The sequence below is a fragment of the Aethalodelphis obliquidens genome, unplaced genomic scaffold (genome assembly GCF_003676395.1).
Source record: "Aethalodelphis obliquidens isolate GAN/ISIS:26980383/991018 unplaced genomic scaffold, ASM367639v1 scaffold1, whole genome shotgun sequence".
Lineage (NCBI taxonomy): Eukaryota > Metazoa > Chordata > Mammalia > Artiodactyla > Delphinidae > Aethalodelphis > Aethalodelphis obliquidens.
The window spans coordinates 103,377,916-103,399,677 of record NW_020837945.1 but is presented as its reverse complement, the minus strand read 5'-3'; the positions used below and the strand labels follow the sequence as shown (position 1 = coordinate 103,399,677).

General features: G+C 38.0%; 1 protein-coding gene across 1 annotated transcript in view; it reads left to right on the top strand.

Annotated features, from left to right (window-relative positions):
* PPM1L (protein phosphatase, Mg2+/Mn2+ dependent 1L) overlaps nt 1–21,762 on the top strand; it is a 334,639-nt gene that overhangs the window by 222,714 nt on the left and 90,163 nt on the right. The gene's annotated exons all lie outside the window — the stretch shown is intronic.

Here is a 21,762-nt window from a genome sequence, read left to right as displayed (position 1 = left end):
ACATCTGAAGAGTATAAGGACTTCAGTGTCTCATGTTGAAGTCAGCTTTCCCTAACAATATTTCTTAATCTGTTTACTTACCTGTCTGGTTTTCCTTTTTTTTTTCTTTAATGTTTTTAGCACCAAGTTCTGTAAAATCAACATGATGATTACCCTGTAATAAGTTCCTCTGCAGTGGGAAGTCTTAGAGAGAAACAATTTGAGTATTTCTTTCCACTCTGTTAATACTCTAAAACAGTAATTCTCACCCTTACAAACCAGCACTTTCTTTTTATAACAAATACTTTTAAGCACTCTATTTACCATCCTGAAATGAAATCCGTAGATAATATAATCTGCCTACATGCATAGTGCTTTAAAAGTTCAGTAAAATGCCCTAATACAAAGGGAAAAACAAAGGAAAAGTAATGTATAGTAAAATTGCATGTATTTCATGTATTTCAATATATAAATATTCAGGCCCCAATACATTAAAAGTCATAATGGAGTTGTCAGATGCCTGCGCTTAATGCTGGCGATACCTCCATAAGTACAGCAGCTACAGATGCAGGCTGACAGTTGAATTATTTTGACAACTCAAATACAGTGAGTGGTGCTCTTGTTGGTGAAGTGATTTTCCAAGATGGGACTAACTCGTCATAAAGTTCGAAACAAAACAGAGTGCAAGTTCCTCTTAATTTGCACAGTAGTTGCATTCCTGGAAAATTCAGTGTATAATAAAGCCATTCCAAAGATACTTTTTGTTTATACATAAAACAGAAGATCTAGGCTCATGTGATTATAAACAGGTTTTTCACCTCTGTTATTGGAAAGCTGCATGGGATGTGGGAAAGTGCTTTGCAGGACTGTGTATCATGTTGCAGAAGCTCTAGTGTCCCTGACCCTTGCATGTGTGTGTGTGTGTGTGTGTGTGTGTGTGTGTGTGTAACCCACAGTCATTGTGACAACCAAAAATGCTCGCCTAAATATTCAAAATGCCCCCATTCAGAGCCAGTGCTCTAGATAATCTGGAACAAAGGTGAAGAATTAAGTTTAGGTGAGAGATGAGTCTTCCTGAGTACATTTTGAATGTTTTTGATTCATTTTCTTTCATTTTGAGATGTTGAGAGCCACTGTTCCATTTTCAAATATTGGAACCTTCAGACCATAAGATCTTCTCAGGAAAAAAGAAAGGTGGTGTGATGGTTTAGATACAGTGCATTAAATGTATAGCTTTCATAAAACCATTTGAGTTTCATTAGAATCCCTAGGATTTGGTTAGGCAAAGAAGACGCCCAATTGCAGATTCTGGTTCAAGCCTAATCACCATTTTAAGGAACCCAGAAAATGGGGTTGTGTAACTATTGGGCAATTGTGTAACTATTTTATGAAATTAAGTATATATATAATATATATACATTTTATATACACATTATATATATTTTATATGTAATATATACATTTTACATACATTTTATATTACATTATATATATATATATAAGTATTTCTAGGAGTTATCGAGATTCACGGTGTGTCTGTTAGAATCTCCTGAAGGTCACACTGTCTCATTTTCTGTAGAATTCTTGGAACCTGGGCATTAACTGTAGTCTCAAGAGCTATGGCCTATGGGAAAGACCCACAAAAGGAACCTGAAACCATTTATGTACTAATGAGAACCCAAAGTGCTTAACTAGAAAGTGACCAGTCTAATTTCTAAAATGTATACCATTCATCTCATTATGTTGCAGTCAGTATAAACATTTATACGTATGTATATGTACATGCATTTATAGTAAATTTATGAAGAGAGTGCCATCTCTAGGTTCCCCTGGGTAATATAATAACCAATAATGGCAACAATTATTGACCACTTCTATGTGCTAGATACTGTTCCAAGCGCTTCACATGTTCAATTCTCTCAATAGCCCTAAGAGATAAGTATTATTATTTTACATGGGTAATTGTTACATAGGGAAACTGAGGCAAAAAGTGGTTAAGTAACTTGCCTAAGGTTCTGTAACTAGTAAGTAGCAAAGCCAGAATTTGAATCCAAGCAGTCTGTGTTTCTGGAACCCAAGCTCTTAACCATTATACTGTACATGTTTAAGAAATGACAAGACTAAAGATATGGGTTGGGTTGGCAATTCATAATACACAAAGAGGCACCTCTTTTTAATTATTTATTTGTTATTTTTAAATTGCTGGCTGCACCGTGTGGCATGAGAGATCTTAGTTCCTCAACCAGGGATTGAACCCGTGCCCCCTGCATTGGGAACAGTCTTTTTTTTTTACATCTTTATTAGAGTATAATTGCTTTACCATGGTGTGTTAGTTTCTACTTTATAACAAAGTGAATCAGTTATACATATATTCCCATATCTCTTCCCTCTTGCGGCTCCCTCCCTCCCACGGGAACAGAGTCTTAACCACTGGACTGCTGGGGAAATCCCAAAGAGGCACCTCTTAACTACATCCTGCTCCCAAGTCTGATCAAGCTAAATGTTTGGAGGTGATAATGGTTGAGAAAACTGTTACAGCTTTATTCCTTAAGTGTCTACAGTGAACTCCCAGTGTTAATTTCAGTGTAACCAGAAGCACATGAACAGCACTGTCTGTAAAACTGGGAAAATGGCAAGTGTCACCTTCATTCAATTCATCAAAATTGGGACCCAGGACTCTCCAACCTACAGAAATTCCATTCTGACTCATTTAAGCAAAGAAAAAAAAAATGGAATGTGAAATTTATTGGTTCCATAAGTGGAAAAGTCCAGGGGGATACACTTGATTTATAAATGGTTTGATTGAAGTCTCAAATGATATCAAAGCTCTTATCTCTCGCTCTCTGAGCTCTGCTTCTCTTTGCATGTTAACCTTATTCTTGTCCCTTGCAAATAGTTTCCTCCTTGGAGCCACAAAGAATATTCACAACTTGTGATTCCAGAGTTAGAAGGAGCCTCTCTTTTCTGTTATCCACGTGGGAGACTTTGGCTAGTGTGGGTCACATGCTTATCTTTGAAACCAAGAGCTAGCTGTGCCAAGGAGAAAGAACTCTGATTGGCCAGCCTGAGCCATATGCTCATTTACCTCAGCCCTCTGTGGGACGGTAGGCAGACACTGTGGACCTCATGGCTTAGAAGACAGGTGGCGCCCCAGGGGAAAGCGGTGCTGCACAGGTTAAAACAACAGGTGACTGCTTCCAGGACATAAACTAAGCCAGAACCTGACTGCTACTACTTCTGTATTTCCAGGCCATTTTGTCTCCAACTTGTAACTGAATTGTTGACCCAGGTACAGTGTTTACTTTTGTCCTGATGAGGTTTTTTTTTTTCCTTTGTTTTGTTTTATACATGAGGATATAGAATTATAAACAGTGCCTGGCATAGGGTAGTTGTTAGCTGATATTATTCTATGCTTAAAAGTAAAAATGATATTTCTGATATTGCCTCAATAATGAATGTCGAGCAAAAAACTTATTATAGAGTATTCTGGTCTCAGGTGATGCCTAGCAACAATATCCTAAGGCTTGTCAGCAATTAGATGAATTATGGAGCAGGATTTCCTAATCTCGGTTACTCTAGAGTTGGATAAATTATCTGATTCGCTACAGCAGAGTTGGGTAGGGGAAAAGGAAGTCAGATAAGAAAGTATGGGAGCTGAACTACAACCTTTCATACTAAAGAAGGTTAGAATAGTGGAGAAAAAGTTGCCTCTCGCCTGCCCCAGGTCTGCCAGTTGGAAAATATTGTTCTGGTAATGATTCTAAAGCATCATTGGCAGTCTGCCTGCCTTGGGTGGCTGGGGGAGCTTTGTAAAACCATAGCTCACGGACCTCAACCCTGGAGACCTATTTGGTAAATGGGGAGGGGCCCAGATTCCCAGGGTAAGTGATGTGCAGCTAGACATGAGAGCTACAATCATCAACCTCTGTGATTTACGGAGGAGCAGATGCCATAGTAAGAACACAGAGCAGCAGTTCAGGCACACCCAAGCCATGAAAACAACCTTCAAATGGTATCTCCAGACATAGAGGGGTTCACACCTGTCCCTCATTTCGAAGACAGAGCCATTCTGGACTCTTTTATTGGCTCATTTTTCTCCCATCAGGTACTGACACGCAAAGACTGCTTTTTCCTGCCCCATACCAATCCCCCCTCATTTCCCCCTTTTTCTTTTGCAGTTCAGTTAATTTAACTTTGAACATTTTCTTTCTCATGCATATGAGCAAATTCATTTGTGTCATATTTTATTTATTTTTATTTTATTATTGATAAGTTATTTATAATTTTATTACTTTATAATTTTTATTTTTATATTGGAGTATAGTTGATTTACAATACTGTGTTAGTTTCAGGTGTACAGCAAAGTGATTCAGTTATACATATATGTATATCCATTCTTTTTCATATTCTTTTCCTGTATAGGTTATTACAGAATATTGAAGAGCGTTCGTTCCCTGTGCTATAGAGTAGGTCCTTGTTGATTATGTATTTTATATATAGTAGTGTGTGTATGTTAATCCCAAACTCCTAATTTATCCCTGCCTCACCTTTCCCCTTTGGTAACCGTAAGTTTGTTTTCAAAGTCTGTGACTCTTGTTTTTTTTTTTTGTAAATAAGCTCATTTGTATCATTTTTTTAGATTCCACATATAAAGTGATAAGATATGTTTGTCTTTCTTTGTCTGATATAAAGTGATAAGATATGTTTGTCTTTCTCTGTCTGACTTACTTTGCTTAGTATGATAATCTCTAGGTCCATCCATGTTGCTGCAAATGTCATTATTTTGTTCTTTTTATGTCTGAGTAGTATTCCATTGTATATATGTTCCATATCTTCTTTATCCATTCATCTGTCAAGTTGTTTCCATGTCTTGGCTATTGTAAACAACACTGTGATGAACATTGGGGTGCATGTATATTTTTGAATTATAGTTTTCTCTGGATATATGCCCAGGAGTGGGATTGCTGGATCATACAGTAATTCTATTTTTAGTTTTTTGAGGAACCTCCACACTGTTTTCCATAGTGGCTATACCAACTTACATTCCCACCAGCAGTGTAATAGGTTTCCCTTTTCTCTACACCCTCTCCAGCATTTGTTATTTGTAGACTTTCTAATGATGGCCCTTCTGACTTGTGTGAAGTGGTACCTCATTGTGGTTTTGATTTGCATTTCTCTAATGATTAGCATTGTTGGGCATCTTTTCATGTGCCTACTGGCTGTCTGTATGACTTCTTTGGAGAAATGTCTATTTAGGTCTTCTGCCCATTTTTCGATTGGGTTGTGTGTTGTTTTTTTTTTTAATATTTATTTATTTATTTATTTTTGGCTGTGTTGGGTCTTCGTTTCTGTGCGAGGGCTTTCTCTAGTTGTGGCAAGTGGGGGCCACTCTTCATCGTGGTGCGTGGGCCTCTCACTATCGCGGCCTCTCTTGTTGCGGAGCACAGGCTCCAGACATGCAGGCTCAGTAGTTGTGGCTCATGGGCCTAGTTGTTCTGCGGCATGTGGGATCTTCCCAGACCAGGGCTCAAACCCGTGTCCCCTGCATTGGCAGGCAGATTCTCAACCACTGTGCCACCAGGGAAGCCCCGGTTGTGTGGTTTTTTGTTGTTGAGTTGTATGAGCTGTTTCTGTATCTTGGAAATTAAGCCCTTGTTTGTCGCATTGTTTGCAAATATTTTCTCCCATTCCATAGATTGCCTTTTTGTTTTGTTTATGGTTTCCTTTACTGTGCAAAAGCTTATAAGTTTGATTAGGTTCCATTTGTTTGTTTTTGTTTTTATTTCTATTCCTTTGGGAGACTGACCTAAGAAAACATTGTTATGATTTATGTAAGAGAATGTTTTGCTTATGTTCTCTTCTAGGAGTTTTATGATGTCCTGTCTTATATTTAAGTCTTTAAGCCATTTTGAGTTTATTTTTGTGTATGGTATTAGAGTATGTTCTAACTTCATTGATTTACATGCAGCTGTCCAGCTTTCCTAACACCACTTGCTGAAGAGACTGTCTTTTCTCCATTGTATATTCATGCCCCCTTTGTCGAAGAATAATTGACCGTAGGTGTGTGGGTTTATTTCTGGGCTTGCTGTTCTGTTCCATTGATCCATATGTCTGTTTTTGTGCCAATACCACACTGTTTTGACTACTATAGCTTTGTAGTATTATCAGAAGTCTGGGAGGGTTATGCCTCCTGCTTTGTTCTTTTTCCTCAGGATTGCTTTGGCAATTCTGGGTCTTTTATGGGTCCATATACATTTTAGGATTATTTGTTCCAGTTCTGTAAAAAATGTCTTGGGTAATTTGATAGGGATCACATTAAATCTGTAGGTTGCTTTGGGTAGTATGGCCATTTTAACAATATTAGTTCTTCCAATCCAAGAGCATGGGATATCTTTTCATTTCTTTGAATCAGCTTCAACTTCCTGTATCAATGTCTTACAGTTCTCAGTATATAAGTCTTTCACCTCCTTGGTCAGGTTTATTCCTAAGTGTTTTTCTTTTTTGATGCAATTTTTAAAGGGATATTTTTAGAACTTTCCCTTTCTGATATTTCATTGTTGGTGTAAAGAAATGCAACACATTTCTGTATGGTAATTTTGTATCCTGCTACCATTACTGTGTTTATCAGTTCTAGTAGTTTTTGTGTGGAGTCTTTAGGGTTTTCTATATATGGTATCATGTCATCTACGTGTAATGACAATTTTACCTCTTCCTTCCCAATTTGGATACCTTTTGTGTCTTTCTCTTGTCTGATGGATGTGGGTAGGACTTCCAATACTATGTTTAATAGAAGTGGTGAGAGTGGGTATCCTTGTCTTATTCCATATTTTAGCAAGAAGCCTTTTAGCTTTTCACCGTTAAGTATTATGTTGGCTGTGGGTTTGTCATAAACTGCTTTTATTATGTTGAGATATGTTCCCTCTGTACCCACTTTCATAAGAGTTTTTATCATGAATGGATGTTGAATTTTGTCAAATGCTTTTTCTGCATCTATTGAGATGATTATGTGGTTTTTGTCTTTTCTTTTGTTCATGTGGTGCATTGCACTGATTGATTTGCATATGTCGAACCATCCTTGTGAACTTGGGATGAATCCCACTTAGTCATGGTGTATGATCTTTTTTATGTGTTATTGGATTCGGTTTTGCTAATATTTTGTTGAGAATTTTTGCATCTATATTCATCAAAGATACTGGCCTGTGATTTTCTTTTTTGGTGGTATCTTTATCTGGTTTTGGTATCTGGTTTTGGTTGCTTCATAGAATATCTTTGGGAGCGTTCCATCCTCTTCAGTCTTTTGGAAGAGTTTGAAAAGTATCGGTAAAAGTTCTTCTTGGTATGTTTGGTGGAATTCACCTGTGAATCCATCTGGTCCTGGACTTTTGTTTGTGGGGAGTTTTTTGTTTTTTTTTTTTAACAGATTCTATTTCACTTCTAGTGATTGGTCTGTTCAAATTATTTATTTCTTCTTGATTCACTTTTGGTGGGCTATATGTTTCTAGAAACTTGTCCATTTCTTCTAGGTTGTCGAATTTGTTGGCATATAATTGTTCATAGTATTCCCTTATGTTTTTTTGTATTTCTGTGGTATTGGTTGATATTTCTCCTTTTTCATTTCTTATTGTGTTTATTAGGATTCTCTCTCCTCTTGGTGAGCCTGGCCAGAGGTTTCTCAATTTTGTTTACCCTTTCAAAGAGTCAGCTCTTGGTTTTATTGATTTTTTTTCTATTGTTTTTTTAATCTCTATTTATTTTCTCTCTGATCTTTATTATTTCCTTCCTTCTGATGACTTTAGATTTTGTTTGTTCTTCTTTTTCTAATTCTTTTAGGTGGTAGGTTAGATTGTTTGAGATTTTTCTAAGGCCTGTATTGCTATGAACTTCCCTCTAAGAACTACATCCCACAGATTTTGTATGGCTGTGTTTTCATTGTCATTTGTCTCAAAGTATCTTTTGATTTCCTCATTGACCCATTGGTTTTTTGGTAGCATGTTGTTTAGTCTCCATGTAATCATTTCTCTCTTTTTTTTTTTGTGGTACGCGGGCCTCTCACTGTTGTGGCCTCTCCCATTGCAGAGCACAGGCTCCGGACGCACAGGCTCAGTGGCCATGGCTCACGGGCCCAGCCGCTCCGCGGCATGTGGGATCCTCCCGGACCAGGGCACGAACCCGCGTCCCCTGCATTGGCAGGTGGACTCTCAACCACTGCACCACGAGGGAAACCCTCATTTCTCATTTCTTTTCCTGTGGTTGATTTCTACTTTCATGCCGTGAATGATGATCTTTTAGCAGAACTTGAGTGTAACCTCCTTTTAGGGATTGTTTTCTGGGCTAGGGATTGCTGGCTGCCCACCCTCATATCTTAGAACCTCTGATTTTTATTTGGGCACAATACCGTCTAGAATAAAAACTATATTCGCCAGCCCTCCTTGCAGCCACATGGGGCCTTGTGGGACTTTGTATGACTGCTTGGGATTCAGAGTCTAGGGAAGGTTTGCCTGATTGCCTGGCTTGGACCATGTGCTGGTTGCAGCTATCAAGGAAGGCTGAGAAAGGGAGTATCTGGGCTGCATGCAATAGCATCAAGTCAAACAATCTATATGCCCAACAGTAGGGAAGAACTGTAGTAAGCTAAAGGTTCAAAATAACCTGTAATAACCTGAAAACCCACCCACTTATGATTACTCAGAACAACTTCAGTGCTTCAAATTAAGGGATTAGAAGGAAAAATGAAAAAACAATCTGTCTAAAAATCAGAATGAGCTAAATGTACTTCAGCTTTATACATAAAAATTGAAAATTGAACAAATAAGGGCAAGAAAGCATAATTACCTTAAAATGAATTAGAACATTTAGAATAGAAAACATAGCACAAATCCCCTATAAGGTCAGATTTGGCAGAGGGGGTATGGTTTATTTTTTAATGTTTATCTTATGTATATAAAAGCAATGGAGGTTTGTTCTAGTGAAATCAGAAAGTACAGACAACCAAAAGTAGATTTTAAAATCCATAATTCTATTTAGAGACAAATACTGCTTCTACCATCATATATATTTTTTGCCAGAATCCTTTTTGTAGACATACGTAATCATATATTATTATTTTCTATAGAATTGGAATTATTCTGTACATGCTATTTTATAACTTTATTATCGTTTATTTAAGCCACCCACTAATTTGGGGTATTTCGGTTATTCCCACAAGGCCCTGTAATGGGCCTTGAATTTGTTATGACTAATCATTCATTTACTATTCGACATTTAGGTTGTTCTTACTTTTCGCTGTTGACAACAGTAGGAATAATTGGTGAAACATGAATTAGGAATTATATGAGAGATCAGAAATAAATAAGCCAATATTTTAAAAATTAAGTTTGTTTAGGAGGTTCTTCTAACCAACTTGCACTTAATTTACTTGTGAGGTTAACTAAGTGTTCCTGGCCCCCATGTAAAACATGCCGATGGACATCCACGGGAAGCTGGACCCCCACGAAGACAGCTGCTCTCTGGAACATCCTTTGCTGGAATGCCAGTTCCACTGGGGCTAGGAGTTTTTTTTTTTTTTTTTTTTTTACATTCTTTTTTAAAATATTCTTTTCCATTATGGATTATCCCAGCATACTGAATATAGTTCCCTGTGCTATACATTAGGACCTTGTTGTTTGTCCATTCTAAATGTAATAGTTTGCACCTACCAACCCCAAATTCCCTGTCCATCCTTCTCCCTCCCCCGCTCCCCCTTGACAACCACAATTCTGTTCTCTATGTCTATGAGTCTGTTTCTGTTTTGTAGATAGGTTCATTTATGCCATATTTTAGATTCCACATATAAGCAATATCATTTGATATTTGTCTTTGTCTGACTTACTTCACTCAGTATGATAATCTCTAGGTCCATCCATGTTGCTGCAAATGGCATTATTTCATTCTTTTTGTGGCTAAGTAATATTCCATTGTGTATACGTACCACATCTTCTTGATCCATTCATCTGCCGATGGACGTTTAGGTTGTTTCCATGTCTCGGCTGTTGTGAACAGTGCTGTTATGAACATAAGAGTGCATGTATCTTTTTGAATTATGGTTTTGTCTGGATATATTTGCAGCAGTGGGATTGCTGGATCATATGGTAATTCTATTATTTGTAGTTTTCTAAGGAACCTCCACACTGTTCTCCATAGTGGTTGTACCAACTTACTTACATTCCCACCAACAGTGCAGGAGGGTTCCCTTTTCTCCACACCTTCTGCTAGGAGTTTTCTCTGTCTAATTTAACTTAAATACTAAGTGCTTTAGAACATGCGTGGCATTTATTGAATGACTGACTGAATGAATAAATAGGGAGAAATATATAAAAAATCAGGAAGTATTCTGCTCGCAGATTGTTTTCTGCACTTGTCTTTAAATGGATGACATTTTACTCTGCTTAGAGAACCTGAAACTGTATAGCCAAGATCAGTGGTGCTCAAACTGCAGCACACATCAGGATCATCTGGAGAACTAGGCGCCACCATGGGGTTTGGTTCAGTAAGTCTGGAGTGGGCCCTGAAAATGTGTATTTCTGTTAAGTTCCCAGGTGTTACTGACCCTGCTGGTCCAGGGAACACATTTTGTAAAGAACTGTTCCAGATAATACCTGATGGATGTGGTTTATGTGAAAAGACAATCTGGAACTTGGATATCAGGCAACCACCAGTCTCAAATGTGCTGGCTAATGGAGTTTTTATTGTCCTTAGAGACCCGGGAAAACTGAATCACAATGGCTGAAGCCTTCACCTTAGATACCATCTTCAGCTAAAGACAAAAGAGGATGTTGGGGTAGTGGTTTGGGACCTCAGAGTGGAGGAAGGCAATTCACATGGGGATGGAAAAGCAAATGTTTGGTAAACAAATGTTTGTTGGGTCATACAGAGACAAGGGGACACAAAGTGGATTCGATTTCTCAGCCTTGCTGTTTCCCGGACCATACCTGGCCCATGTGCTTTGCAGATATCTCTGGTGATGGCTCTATTCCAGGAACAGGCCCTCTATCTAAATTCTTTCAGGCAGTTAGGGAGAAGGTCGAAGTTTCTTCCTGAGTCTTTTGGGTCTTGATTGTTTTCAGCTCCAAATAATTTGCATGTCAAAGAGATACTTTGGGGTGGCAAATTTTGTTCCCTGACATTTTGTTCCCTGTCAAGGGAGGCTGTGAAACTGAGTATCTGGGCTTTTCAGTGTCTGTAGCAGGAGGTAGACTCTGCCTCTGACCCGTTATTAAAGTGATGAAGATATCTCTGTATCTGTTAGGTATCCACTGGAGATGACTTCTGAGTTTTTGACCTTGAGTGAAAGGGAGAATGATAATGCTGTTGGCAGAAGTTAGGATGCTGTCAGGGGAAACCAGATTGGGAAACTATTTGCTGTATTCTTTTACGTGTGTCATTTATGGCTATTTAAGTATGGCATAGGAAATCTGGGCAGTTCCCAGCAGTCACATTGTCAGATGCCAAGTGGTCTGGTTTAATGACTAACTTGTCATCTTAAGGACAGCCTTAGATCAGTCTGGAACAAGACTCAGTAATTCCAGGTCTTGGTAGCTGGTTTTATTCTGGCTCTAAAATTCTCTTGATGGGATTAAAGGAAAAAAAAAAATCAGTTGGACAAGTAGGAAGCAAACAAGCAGATATGTTTTGCAGTTTTGCTTTTCTAGTATTATAAATTACTTCTTCTCTTCTAGGTTAAATAATAAAAGCCTATTACTAACAATCTCAAAATAAAATTATTCATGTCCTGAAGAACCTACCAGGACTTAGAATGGCTCAGGACCACAGGAAGCAGGATCCTAGTCTCATACACAAGGAAACAGGTTTGATGAAAAAATTCAGAAGAGAATATCATAGAGCCTATTTGGAAAATATAATAGAAGGCTATAATAGAATATAATAGAAGGAAAGTAATATGTAACTAAAGGCTCTTATTTTACAGATTACTTTGAATATGTAAGTAGCTTTTGCATTCAAGACAAATAACATTACTGAAAAAATTTCTATGTGTTGGAAGACATTTCTACAATCCAGTTTCCACATTAAAAACAACATAATGAAATTGCCTCACATTGTACTTGAAATGACCACAAATGCTATACTTATGCACAACAGGATTGATTTTCACCTGGGACTCACTGTTCTAGTTGTTTACAGCCAGCATCTGTTCTAATTGTTTAGCATCTGTGCCTTGCTGGTTGTCAATATTTTTATTATCATCCTTGCTAGAGCATGTATTTATTTGCCAAATAGCAAAAAGTATGTACAAATTAATATAACAGGAACAAAACACATAAAACATTATTTAATCTGATGTAGTTCTTACTGTTATTCTTGTACTTCACTCCTTTTTTTTCTTTCACAGCAAATCATAAAGGTGACTTTGTTGTCACCTTCATTAGAGCCACAGAATTCAAAAGGACTTTTTTGAGGGAGATTTTTGACAGGCATCTTTGAAGAGATGTCTGGGGAGACTTGGAGTGCCTAGGTGACACTTTAGGAAATTGAGCAAGAATGAATAAAGTCACTGGCAGTACTAGCAAGACTATTAGAAACCTTTTCTTTGGTGTACATTTTTATGAAGAATAAATATTGACCATTAAGTTATATCACTGTAATACAGGGATAATTTGTAAAGCACTGTGGGTAGAAAGTGATATGATCCCAGTAAGCCCAGAACTGATGGGGTTGACCTGAAAGTTATTTCATACTTGATCTTATTAATAATGAGTTACAAAGGTACATGGCTTTTTAATAAAGACCTTGCCCTGTAAGAGAATTGATTTTAGTTTTTATGACTCTATTGAAACTTTAAAAAGCTGCTTGTGAACGGAGCCATGCTTTCTCAGTAAATGCCACTCAAAATATGACATAATTGCTACCTCTTGGCAAAACAAACACAATTATGGCGCAATGAGGGGTACAATGCAAATATACTAATAATAGTTTAGATTTTTTAGTACATTCTGTGTGCCTGCACTCTTTTATGCATTTTAGATGTAGTAATTCATTTAATCTTCACAAACACCCTATGAGGAAGAAATAATATGTTCATTTTTATAGATGAAAAGACTGCAGCACAGAAAGGTAGAGTAACTTGCTCTAGACCACACACATGTAAGTGGCCACACTGGGCTTCTGCTGCTAATAGTCTGGTTCCAGAGCCTATAGTCTAGTAAAGCTGTGTGTCATATTGTATTACACTTAGTAAGCCATATTTCACTGCCCTAATCTGCTTATGACTCGTAGTATTCATTTTGAATCCAGATTATTGTACCAACAAGGCAGAGGGCAATAAGAATTTCTCAAAGCCCAGCTATTGCTTCCTAGGGTATCACTTCACATGTGGTCAGAGTTTTCTTTCCAGCCTTCTCACCTGGCCGCTATGATTTCTGTATAGGGAGTAAAATTTGCTACCCCAAAATATGTCTCTTGGCATTAAGATTAATTTAAGTTGATTATTTTTGAAAAAACAAAAGACTCAGGAAGTTCTTGTTACCTGTCCCTTAACTGCCTAAAAGAATTTAGATGAGGGGCTGTTCTTGGAATAGAGCCATCACCAGAGATATCTGCAAAGAGCATAGGTCAGGTGTAGTGGGGGAAACTCATCAGTGTCCATTTTGTGTCCCATTGTCTCTGCAGGCCAGCAAACATGTGTTTACCAAACATTTGCTTTTCCATCTCCATGTGAATTGCCTTCCTGCCCTTTGAAGTCCCCAGCCACTACCCCAACATCTTCTTTTGTTTTTAGCTTGAAGATGGCATTTAAGGTAGGGGTTTCAGCCATTGTTACTCAGTTTTACTGGCTCTCTTCCATGCATACATGTTATTAAACTTTTGTTTGATTTTCTCTTGTTGATCTGTCGCATGTCAATTTAATTCTTTGACCAGCCAGAAGAACTTAAAAGGTAGAGGAAAATTTCTTCCTCCCTCACATCTGCTATACTCTTAGGAGATTGCTGCTATGCCAGGCATACTTATTTATTGGATGCAACCATCTTAATCCCCCAACTTGGACCTCAGGAATGACACAGCTTCCTGTAATTCCTCAGAGCTCACCTAGCAACTTTCAAAGTTCTGTTCCCCTGCCCAGTTTATGATGCCAGTGTCTTGACCTGAAGCTTCTATAATTTGGGTCATTTTGCTTGTTCAGGACTTCACCAAAAACAAAGCTTAGGTTCTTACATTTGTCTTACCAAAAATCTCCTTCCCAGAATCAAGAGAGGATGTACAGCCAAAGTCTAATTGTAACCCTTAAAATGGCAGTTTTATGGATTCAACATCTTTTGTGTATTTGTATTCTAAGTACTAATTTAGGTGTTTTTCCTTCCCAAGACTGAGGTACTCCAGGGCGGGATCTGTTGTGTTCACCTTGGCAACCACATAATCTAGCACATAGTAGACATTTAGTAAATGTTTGTTATATGAACAGATGATTAAATAAACACGTCATGGAAAGGAACAGCTCCTTGATACAGCAAGTTGATAATGAAAGAAAACGCATGTACTTTAAGTAATTAGAGGTTAGAGGTCAGAAATTAGATAAGAGGTCAGAGCTACACATACAGACACTCACATTTCTAATAAAGAGTTTGAAGTTGAAGCTGTAATTCAAAATATGTCTTAAAGAGAAAAGCAGTGAAGGATGGGGAAGCAAAGAGTGAACCTTGAAGAAAACACACAAAGTATAGGAGAAGGTGGTGTAGCAAAGGAGCTACTAAAGCAGCATTCAGAGAGGTTAGAAGCAGTTCAAGAACATGCATCTGTCAGAAGCTAAGAAAGAAATGAATTTCAAAAAGTGAGCAATACAGTCTCCCAAGGCAACAGAAGTAAGAACAAAAATAAACAAATGGGACCTAATCAAACTTACAAGCTTTTGCACAGCAAAGGAAACCATAAACAACATGAAAAGACAACCTACAGGATGGGAGAAAATATTTGTAAATGATGTGACTGACAAGGGCTTAGTTTCCAAAATATACAAACAACACATACAACTCAACAACGAAAAAACAAACAACCCTATCCAAAACTGGGCAGAAGACCTAAGTAGACATTTCTCCAAAGAAGACATACAGATGGCCAATAGGCACATGAGAAGATGCTCAACATCGCTAATTATTAAAGAAATGCAAATCAAAACTACAGTGAGGTACTACCTCACATGAATCAGAAGGGCCATCATTAAAAAGTCTACAAATAACAAATGCTGGAGAGGGTGTGAAGAAAATCTACCCTCCTACACTGTTGGTGGGAATATAAGTTGGTGCAGCCGCTGTGGAAAACAGTATGGAGGTTCCTCAGAAAACTAAAAATAGAACTACCATATGATCCAACAATCCCACTCCTGGGCATATATCCAGAGAAAACTGTAATTCGAAAAGATACACGCACTCCTATGTTCATAGCAGCACTGTTCAGAATAGCCAAGAAATGGAAACAACCTAAATGTCCACTGACAGATGAATGGATAAAGAAGATGTGGTACATATATAATACTACTCAGCCATAAGAAAGAACAAAATAATGCCATTTGCAGCAACATGGATGGACCTAAAGATTATCATACTAAGTGAAGTCAGAAAGAGAAAGACAAATACCATATAATATCACTTATATGTGCAATCTAAAATATGACAAATGAACCTATCTATGAAATAGAAACAGAATCACGGACATAGAGAACAGACTTCTGGTTGCCAAGGGGGAGGGGGTTGGGAGAGGGATGGAATAGGAGAGTGGGGTTAGCAGATGAAAGCTTTTATATATAGAATGGATAAACAACAGGGTCCTACTGTATAGCACAGAGAACTATATTCAATATCCTATGATAAACCATAATGGAAAAGAATATTTTTTAAAAAGAATATATATCTATGTATAATGGAATTACTTTGCTGTACAACAGAAATTAACACATTGTAAATCAACTATACTTCAATTTTTAAAAAATTATTAAAAAAATCACACACAAAAGAAGTGATCAGGAAAAACTCACTAACACATGACCAGTAAGTAGGGTCAGATATATAAGGCAAATCAAGAAAAATGAGGGCAAGAAGGCCAGTGAATTTGGCAACAGCAACAACAAAATGTTATTAGAAGCCTTTAAAAGTACATTTCCAGTGGAGTAGTTTGTTTTTCACATTTCTGATTTATTTACATTGATTGCATAGATTTCTAACAAAAACTATTTCCCAATATGTAGCCTTTTACCATTTTTATAAGACTTGTTAGAGAAATTTACCAGTTAGAAATAATCATTTAGATTGATTCCAGGTTCACTGGAATCATTTTAGGAATTTCTCCTCAGTAGCACTGTGTGGAATACATTCTTAAACAAATCATTTGATTTTTCTTTTTTCTTTCTGTCAACACTTTACACAGCTCAAAGATACATCTGACTTTAATCCATCAATGACCATGTTAAAGGCTATGCTGGGTGCTTTCTTTCAGGGAATGATAAGAATACCACATCATTTCTCACTTATATGAGGAATCAGAAAAACCCCAAAAACCAAAAACAAGCTCACAGAAACAGAAAACAGATTGGTGGCTGTAGAGGTAGGGGTATGTACAGCATGACAACTATAGTTAATAATACTGTATCGTATACCTGAAAGTTGCTAAGAGAGAAAATCTTAAAAATGCTCACAAGAAAAAAAAATCTGTAACTGTGTGGCAGTGGACTTATTGTGGTGATCATTTTGCAATATATTCAAATATTGAATCATTATGTTCTACACCTGAAACTAATACAGTGCTGTATGTCAATTATACCTCAATTAAAAAAAAAACTCCACATCATTGAAGAATTAATTTTACTTCCTAAAAGTCAGGTGTATTATAAACTCTTTCTAGGAATTTAATTTCAGTAACATGGCTTGAGTCTACTTCAAACTATTAAGATTTACAATCTTCTATAAATAATTGTAATTTCTGATTGTCTAATAACAATAATTGTTTCTTCCTTTCACTTGTAATTCTTCTAAGAATCACAGGCTAATTATTGTTTGGCCAATTCTCTGAGTATGCTATAGATTAGATTGCAGAAAACACCCTAGGAACTAAAACCCTGTAGTTTTAAAGCAAACAAAACCAGCTTTTCCCAGTGATAGGAAAAAAATATAAAACTCCATACTATATATTTGTATATCAGGCCCAGCTATAAAACTATCTATCTCTCTAGCTAGCTAGCTAGCTAGCTGTTTATATTAAAAATAATTTAAGATGCCTCCAAGCCTTCTTTTTTCCTCCTATCAAAACATCACTAGCTATCAGTGCCCTCAAGCTCCCTTTCTTCTCTCTCCTATTTAGTATTGGAAAGGATCTTTTATCAACCATTCATAACTTAATGTGAATTTAATATGAATCTTGCTAAGGTATTTACATTTTAAGCATTTTTCTAATTTATGTATTTATTCATCTAATAAATACGTAATTGAGCCTTCTGCATAATACTAGTTTCTGTGAGAAATATCAGGTGAACTAGATATGAAAGCTACTACTTTTTAAAGTAGCATTAAACATATGCAACTAACTATGAGCTAAGATTTTAAAAAGTGAGGAGTACAGGTTTTCTAGAGTTTAGGGAAAGGAGAGGTCCATCTCAAGCTCAGTGTGGGAAAGTGTTATGGAAAGAGTGGTAGTTGAGAGGGTAGCACAGCATAATGATTAAAAATCTGATCTTCAACCAGCCTTACCTGGGTTTAAATCCTAACTGTCACTTACTGAATGACTTTGGGCAAGTTACTCAGTAAGCTGTCTGTGACTCAGTTTCCTTATCTATGAAATGAAAATAGTAGTGTTTATCTTATGGATCTCTTCTGAGTATTAAATGTGTTATGACATGTAAAGTACTTAGAACATAATATAAGTCCTCCACAAAGTATTGACTATTATTCTTTAGACTGGGCCTTGAAAGATAGGATAGATAGGATTTAGACAAGCAAAAATGAGACAGGCTGAAATAAATTTCAGAAGGAGCAAAGATTATAAAGTATAAAAAACCTTAGAAGAAATCTGAATAGGTTTTATAATCTCAGGGTAGGAAAGGCCTTCCGAGGTATGACCTCAGATCCAGAAGCTGTAAATGAAAGGGTTGATGAATTTACCATTAAAAAAAAAAAAAACTGCATTAAAAATACCATAAGTAGGCGTACTCCTGGAGGGCTCATGCCGGGGAGTGCTTCCCAGAACTTCTGCTGCCAGTGTCCTTGTCCCCACGGTGAGCCACAGCCACCCTCCCGCCTCTGCAGGAGACCCTCCAACACTAGCAGATGAAGTAAAAGAGTACATTGAACAGCTCATAAAGTCAATATCAAAAAAACCACAACAACCCAATCATAAATGGGCAGAAGACTTGAATAGATATTTCTCCAAAGACAACATGCAGCTCGCCAACAGGCACATGAAAAGATGCTCAACATCTCTAATTATTAGAGAAATGCAAATCAAAACCACAGTGAGATATGAGATCTCACACCTGTCAGAGTGACTATCATCAAAAAGTCTACAAGTAACAAATGTTGCTCACAGGGAAACATTCTGACCCTGCCCACCTGTGAAGGGCTGAAAGAAAGAAGATATTAACACACCCCCTCTCCGAGGCTGGCCAAATCAGATGTTTTGCAAGACTTATGGCCTTTTTACTTTATTTCCTCACCTCCTCCCCCTCTGTGTTCTATAAAAGAAGCTAGCATCCAGAGCCCAATAAGATGGTACTCTAGGACATTAGTCCACCATCTTCTCGGATGCCCAGCTTTCTGAATAAAGTCACTATTCCTTGCCTCAAAAAAAAAAATAAATAAGTAACTCTAAAACTTTGCAGAATTTAATAAAGATCCAAAAAAGATGAACTTAATAATTAACTGCTTATGTGATTATTTTTAAAAAGTAAACTTTGAGCATAAAACAATAAAACTAGAAGAAAACATAGGGGAAAAGCTTCGTGACATTGTGTTTTGTAATTGTATTTTTTAAACAATTGTATTTTGGCAATAACTTGGATATGACACCAAAAGCACAGGCAGCAAACACAAAAATAGACAAATAGGACTACATCAAACTTTAAAACTTCTGCACATCAAAGGAAACAATTAACAGAATGGAAAGGCAACCTATACAATGGGAGAAAACAATTGCAAATCATACATCTATTAAGGGATTAATACCCACAATATACAAAGGACTTTTTCACCTCAACAACAACAACAAAACCTGATTTAAAAATGTGCAAAAGGCCTTAATAGACATTTCTCCAAAGAAGATTATATAAATGGTCAACATATATATGAAAAGATGCAACATTACTACTCATTAGAGAAGTACAGATCAAAACCATAGTGAGATATCACCTCATACCCATTAGGATGGCCACTATCAAAAAATAAAACAAAGAAAGAAAACAGGAAATAACAAGTGTTGGTGAGGATATGGAAAAATTGGGATCCTGTACACTGCTGGTGGGAATGTAAAATTGTGTAGCCACTGTGGAAAACAGTATGGAGGTTCCACAAAAAACTAAAAATAGAATTACCATATGATCCAGCAATCCCTCTTCTGGTAATATATCCAAAATGATTCAAAGCAGGATCTTGAATAGGTATTGGCACAACCATGTTCATTGCAGCTTTATTCACAATAGCCAGGAAGTAGAAATAGCTCAGATGTTCATCAACAGATGAATGGATAAAGAAGGTGTGGTATGTACATACAATGGAATATTATTCAACCTTTAAAAAGAAGGAAATCTTATCACATGCTACAATATAGATCAACCTGAGGACATTATGCTGAGTGAAATAAGCTAAATAGTGGATGATGACACTTATGAGATATCCAGAGTAGTTAAATCTATGGAAACACAAAGTAGATTGGTGCTTGCTAGGGGCGGGGGAAATGGGGACTTGTTCAATTGGTATAGAGTTTCCATTTTACAAGATGAAAAAGTTCTACTTATACAACAATGTGAATATAGTTAATACAACTGAAAAGTATACCTAAAAATAGTTAAGGGCAGGGTGGGGGGTGGCTGATCAAGATGGTGAAGTAAGAGGACGTGGAGCTCACCTTCCCCCACAAAGATATCAAAAATACATCTATATGTGGAGCAGTTCTCACAGAAAACCAACTGGAAACTGGCAGAAGATCTCTTATACAACTAAACCTGCAAGAAAGATCCTCACGTAATTGGGTGGGACGGGAAAAAAAGGCATCATGGGAGGGACCTGTGGAGGAGGGAGTGTCTGCACAGGCATACCCTTACTCTGGGAAGCCCCTCACATGCTGGGAGGTCCACTGGCACAGAAAGAGGGGATGGAGGAGCCTGTATTCTGATGCCAAGGAGTGCACACATGCTGGCTTGCTAGCAATCAGTGCCAAAAGAGACCAGTGCTCTACCACCTGCCACCTCACTGCACTTCCCAGTTCAACATGTGTGCCAAGTGGAGCTGCCAGTATGCACAGCAGCTAGGTGCTGAAACTTGGGCAGACAGGCCCTGAGAGAGGACTCAGTCTAGCTGCCCAGAGAAACCCAGAGGGCCTGGGGTGTGATCCAAGCTGAACCTTGGAGCCCATTGTTGGCTCGCACATGGCAGGGAATAGGGTTGGGGGTGGGTCTGGCAATGGCAGACTTTGTTGGTACATACACCAGGTGGCATCACAGAATTGTGTGTCTTCAGCAGACAGCCTCTGGGGAGGAATACTCAGCAGTTCCTTTCCTGGCTGGAGCTGTCCACTTCCACCCACCTCACACCACAACTTGGAGGTGGATCTGGTGGGGGGCAGGGGGGTTAGGTCCTAGAATAGCCCTCTCAGAGGCAGCCCAGGTCCCAGGCAGCAGCACAATCACCTCAATTCCTGCAGCCACAACGCCCCAGCCCCCAGCACCAGCCTAACACTAGGTGTGGGACAAACACAACATAGAAAGGGATGCGACCTTGGGCTCCTTCTGGGTAGAACTGCAGATACCTACATAAACAGCACATAGATTCGCTGTGACTGCAGGGGCCTCACATGCTTCAACACTCCTTTGAGACAAAGTATTGCACCTTTGGGCGATGGAGGCTTATAAAATCTGACCCCAGGGTTTCTACTGCAACAACTGGGGAGCAGACCCCACCCTGACGGGATCGTGGAAGCCACAGAGCAAAGAGGAGGTCCTGCCCAAAATCCAGTTCAGGCTCTGGATACCACAATACCAATCACACCCATTATTAAGGGGATAATGGCCAGCACACTCTGAGGAAAGGCATGGCTGGCATCCATACCAAAAACAGCCCTGGCACCAAAAATATTGGACTCAGTCTATACAGGGATGGTCCCACTTAAAAATACCCCTTTGAGACCACAGTAGATAACTGTTTCTCCTAGATTCATAGAGACAGAGAAAGTTAAGTTCAATAAAAAAGCAGAGGAACTACTCCCAATTAAAAAAACAAGAGAAATCCCCTGAAAGAATAAATAATGAAACAGACCTCACTAGTCTACTACACCCCAAGTCAAAAAGGAGGTAATAAAAATCCTAAAGGAACTAAGAAAGATTATTGTTAGAAAGGCATATCACTGTAACAAGGAAGTAGAAACTGTAAAGAGGAACCAATCAAAATTAAACAACTCAATTGCTAAGATAAAAACCAATCGAGAAGGGCTTCCCTGGTGGTGCAGTGGTTGAGAATCTGCCTGATAATGCAGGGGACACGGGTTCGAGCCCTGGTCTGGGAGGATCCCACATGCCGCAGAGCAACTAGGCCCGTGAGCCAC